General features: G+C 41.5%; 1 protein-coding gene and 1 long non-coding RNA gene across 6 annotated transcripts in view; one reads left to right on the top strand and one right to left on the bottom strand.

Annotated features, from left to right (window-relative positions):
* The window catches only part of LOC108535579 (uncharacterized), a 40,461-nt gene extending 37,260 nt beyond the window's left edge, over nucleotides 1-3,201 (bottom strand). The window contains exon 1 of the long non-coding RNA XR_001887274.1: nucleotides 3,090-3,201. This is a non-coding gene — a long non-coding RNA (uncharacterized LOC108535579). The remainder of the gene's footprint in view (nucleotides 1-3,089) is intronic.
* Nucleotides 1-5,146, top strand: part of CNTN4 (contactin 4) — a 1,016,652-nt gene that overhangs the window by 48,484 nt on the left and 963,022 nt on the right. The gene's annotated exons all lie outside the window — the stretch shown is intronic.

Genomic DNA, 5,146 nt, shown 5'->3' with positions numbered 1-5,146 from the left:
ATTTTTTGAATTTCCAGCTTTTCTGCCCTGCTTTTTCCCCATCTTTGTGGTTTTATCTGCCTTTGGACTTTGATGCTGGTGACGTACTGATGGGGTTTTGGTGTGGGTGTCCTTTCTGTTTGTTAGTTTTCCTTCTAACAGTCAGGACCCTCAGCTGTAGGTCTGTTGGAGACTGCTTGAGGTCCACTCCAGACCCTGTTTGCCTGGGTATCAGCAGCAGAGGCTGCAGAAGATAGAATATTGCTGAACAGCAAATGCTTCTGTCTGATTCTTGCTCTGGAAGCTTCGTCTCAGGGGTGTACCCCACCGTGTGAGGTGTGAGGTGTTGGTCTGCCCCTAGTGGGGGATGTCTCCCAGTTAGGCTACTCAGGGGTCAGGGACCCACTTGAGCAGGCAGTCTGAGGCTTCTCAGATCTCAGCCTCCATGCTGGGAGATCCACTGCTCTCTTCAAAGCTGTCAGACAGCTGTCAGACTCCACCCAAAGGTGGAGTCTACAGAGACACACAGGCCTCCTTGAGCTGAGGTAGGCTGCACCCAGTTTGAGCTTCCTGGAGGCTTTGTTTACCTACTTAAGCCTCAGCAATGGATGTCGCCCCTCCCCCACCCTCATTGCTGCCTTGCAGTTAGATCTCAGACTGCTGTGCTAGCAATGAGGGAGGCTCTGTGGGCGTGGGACGCTCGGGGCAAGGTGTGGGATATCTCCTGGTGTGCTGTTTGCTAAGACCGTTGGTAAAGCACAATATTAGGGTGAGAGTTACGCGATTTTCCAGGTGTTGTGTGTCTCGGTTTCCCTTGGCTAGGAAAAGGGATTCCCTTCCCCCTTGTGCTTCCCAGGTGAGGTGATGCCTTGCCCTGCTTCAGCTCTCACTGGTCAGGCTGCATCCGCGGACCAGCGCCAACTGTCTGGCACTCCCCAGTGAGATGAACCCCGTACCTCAGTTGAGAATGCAGAAATCACCTGTCTTCTGTGTTGCTCGTGCTGGGAGCTGGAGGCTGGAGCTGTTCCTATTCGGCCATCTTGCTCCCGATCCCTCTTCTTCTTTTTTTGTTTTTTCTTTAAAGACAGAGTCTCATTCTGTCACCCAGGCTGCAGTGCAATGGCATGATCACAGCTCACTGCAACCTCACCGCCTGGATTCAAGTGATTCTCATGCCTCAGCCTCCCCAATAGCTGGGATTACAGTTGCCCGCCACCACTCCTGGCTAATTTTGTATTTTTAGTAGAGACGGGGTTTCACCATGTTAGCCAGGCTGGTCTCGATGTCCTGACCTCCAGTGATCTGCCCACCTAGGCCTCCCAAACTGCTGGGATTATAGGCGAAAGCCTCTGTGCCCAGCTGAAATGCTTTCATTTTTCACTCCCTTTTAAATTGTCCCCTCCATTGCCAGTTTACAAACTACTACAGCTGCCTCTGCAAATGATAGAAGAACAAAATGAGGAGGAGAGGGGCTGGAGGAGTAGGAGGAGAAGAAAGAAGCAGAGAAGGAGGACATCGTGGAAACTAAGGTTGCTTTCAGGAATATAATGTGAGATCTTGAGAGAGAATTAAGTAGTGAATTTCCATGTAACTTTCAAATATTGTAAATAGGTTGCCTCTATTTTTTGCAATTGCCAGGCAATGACACTGTACTTTACTTCTACTCTCCTCTGAAGGAGCAAAATGAGTGCTCTATGGCCTTAGCCTCCATTTCTCTCTTAACTAGATTCAAATGTATGTCATGCTTTCTGCCTTCATTGCGTAAGCGATTTTTCTCAAGGTCACTGGGAGCACCATGCTCACTCCCTCTGGATGGTTCACTGTACTCCCGTACAGCCTTGCTGACCATCTCATGATTTTGGGTTCATGGTCGTTTTAGAGACTGGATTTTTTTCTGTTTTCTGTTTTCCATTTTCTTTGTTACTTGGAATTAACCATGGCCAGATCAATTAATAAAACCATTCTGTTTGTCTTATTCTATTTGTGGATTTGGTTTGCAGTTACCTTCACAGATATTTTGGTGGCTAATGAAGTTAAACCAAAGTTTGTCAATCTGATTTTGCATAAGCTATGTGCCAAAACTGTGTTAGGTTCAATAATGCTCATTTTCTTGTTTAATTTTCACAACAACTAAGAATATTATCAGATTCATATTCTCCTTAGATGATTAATCATTAATCAGATTATTATTCTCTTTAGAAGGAGGTGATACTATTCTTGATGTAGACATAAAAAATCTGGAGGCCGAGGCAGGTGGATCACGAGGTCAGGAGATCGAGACCATCCTGGCTAACACGGTGAAACCCTGTCTCTACTAAAAATACAAAAAATTAGCCAGGCATGGTGGCGGGCGCCTGTAGTCCCAGCTACTCGGGAGGCTGAGGCAGAAGAATGGTGTGAACCTGGGAGGTGGAGCTTGCAGTGAGCCGAGATCATGCCACTGCACTGCGGTCTGGTAGACACAGAGAGACTCTGTCTCTAAAACAAAAAAGAAAAAAAATCTGAGGCTCAGAGAATCACCAGCAGATTGTAATTTTGAGCCCAGATCATCAACATCTAAATTCTCACTCCTCTTATTATACCATTCTATTAATTTATCAATGATAAATATTTGTTAAATGCATGTTGTGTGCTAGGCATTGCACCCTTTTCTTTATTTACAAACATATGAGTTATTATCTCTGCTTTGTAGATGAAGAAATTGAGTTTAAAGTTAAATGATTGCCCAACATTCTGTTGTTATAAGTGCAGAATCAGTAAGCAAATTGCTGTACTGTGTCCTCCAGGGCCTGAGTTCTTACATTGCCATGAACCATTAAAGGTAAGATGCTAATTAAAAGTATCCGTGACTAATTTTAATGACTAACTCAAGTTTGGTGGAATTGATTTACCATAATATTTTGGTTACTTTTTAGGGCTACTCAGACGTACATAGTTGAACTGTAGCAGCAAATAGTGTGAGGGGAAGTAAGGGTTCTGAGCCTCCTTTCTGGGTTTACAGCAATATTTTGAACTAAGAAGATAGAGTAGAATTAGACATGAGCAAAGCTCCATCCCTTTCTTCTGCAGGTGAGAAAGAAATAGAGGGTGTAGGAGGTGAGTATACCTACCTATCAAGTCTTTATGATTTAGGTATGTGGAGCTGGTGGGACTGGAGCAATTGCCATCAAGTTCACAATTTTAGTGTGGCCTGTGATCTATTTCTTTGGCCACAGCTTACATATCAGGTCTGGGGATTTTTCTGGATACTGAAGGGTCTAGCTTCCAGCCTTAAAATTACTCTCCCACTTGTAGGTCAGTAAAATGAGAGTTTCTTTTACTTGGAAGTTTTAAGTTGACAGTTCCCATGATAAATCACTCCCACTTAGACTTTGTTGGTTTCTACCTTGTGGGATTTTCATAGGGTTTCTAAAAGGGAAAGACAAGCACTAGAGTGAAGAATTGTTCTTATTGTGGAAGGATCATCAACCTTGGCTGGACACGCAGATCAAGGGGTTCAGGGATGGGTGGCAAAGGATCATTGAAAGGGTTGCATGTGACACTTGCCTAACTATAGTAGTTAATTCAACTCTTCCTACACAATGACAGGGATTACTAAGGACATGACTTGTATTGTACTCATCCCTCTGACCCCACATCCTAATGTTAATAATTATTCTTAAACCTGGAATTGAGAACTCAAAGATAAACCAGTGCCCAGCACGTAGCAAGTTCTCAATTAAGTTTATTGAATTAAATCAAAAATTGGAATTGTATCTATCAAAGCCATATCAGCTCTAAGCTTCTTAAGAGAGAAAAATCTGCCCAGAGTTTCTCAGGAGGGATTTCTCAACATCGAAGCCGTCCTGTTCATACTGGATTTATTTTACTGACATAAATAGGAATATATGAGCAGGGAAGATCGGATACCACAATAAGGGTTTTGTACCGTGATATACGTCATTTTCTCCCCCCTAGGAAAGCACTGCTGATGAAAAAAATATTGGAGGGAGGTGGTCTCAAGAGAGTGGATGTTCAGGTGGAGGTTATCTCTGGTGCTCTGGGCTTCTTATTCATAATTTTCTCCCCAAAGAGAGTGGTTTTCAACTTCACAATTCCTTTGCTCATTTGGAAGTATAGTAGCAGAAAGATGAAGAGTGTTTGTGACCCACAACTAAAGTCTGTGTTCTCTTGTCACTTCATCAAATTAATTCTGTTGGCATTTTGTTCCCCCCCAGAAATAAATCACTGTTACGTGATTCTTTATAAAGCATTCCACACATTTATCATACCACAGTGATCTGAACCCATGTAGGGAATTTTAAGCTACCGTTGGTCATGTTGCAGGCCTAGCAACTCTGGCCTTGTCACATTGCATCTCTCTGCACTCCCTGTGCTACCGTTAATCCTTCAGGACTGAGAATCAAGGCTTTGCCAGTTAGAGGCTTGGAAATAATCATATAAAACATAATAGTGCAGCAAAGTGAGATTGAGCTTTTAATTTTTTTAAGTTCACAGAGAGCAAGAAGACAGGAAAGGACCGGCAGATTGAGAAAAATCGGGAATAAGATGAAATATCCTCAAACTTTAGCTTTTACGATTCCGCCTCACATTCAGTTTAATTATGAAATTTACTGGCAGCAACAATTGGCTTTTGGCATAAATTAATCATGCCGAGCATTATACATGAAATAAAATTTCAGTCCTATTTGTTGAACATTTTCTAAGAGCTTGGCATTCTTGCTCAGCACTTTACATAGGGTTTCTCCTTATCTACCTTATGAAATGTTATTATTACCATTCCCACTTTTAATATAAGAATATTTGGGAATTAGAAGCCTTAAGTAATTTGACAAAGGTCACATAACCTAGCATAATAGACTAGAAAACAAACTCAGGATGCTGTAATTAGTACACTGGAATCATGCTTCTTATTTTTTTTTAAATGAAGTCTTGCCATTAGTTTTGTTTTTTAATCTTTAATACTTTTATTTGAGAATTGATAATTAACCATTTTAAGAAAATAGTTACATAAATTTAGAAATTATTTGGAAAACAGGTAAAATTGCTACATTATTTTAATTTATGTTTATTTTATTTTTAAAATAATATTTTCATCTATATTTGAGGGGTACATAGGAAGCTAAGACTTCTATTGATGTTAATTATTGATTTTTGTTTACCATAA

This window comes from Rhinopithecus bieti, unplaced genomic scaffold (genome assembly GCF_001698545.2).
Source record: "Rhinopithecus bieti isolate Rb0 unplaced genomic scaffold, ASM169854v2 scaffold_12640, whole genome shotgun sequence".
In the NCBI taxonomy this organism is placed as follows: domain Eukaryota; kingdom Metazoa; phylum Chordata; class Mammalia; order Primates; family Cercopithecidae; genus Rhinopithecus; species Rhinopithecus bieti.
Note: the sequence above shows the minus strand (reverse complement) of the source record. Positions and strands in the feature narration are given on the sequence as shown.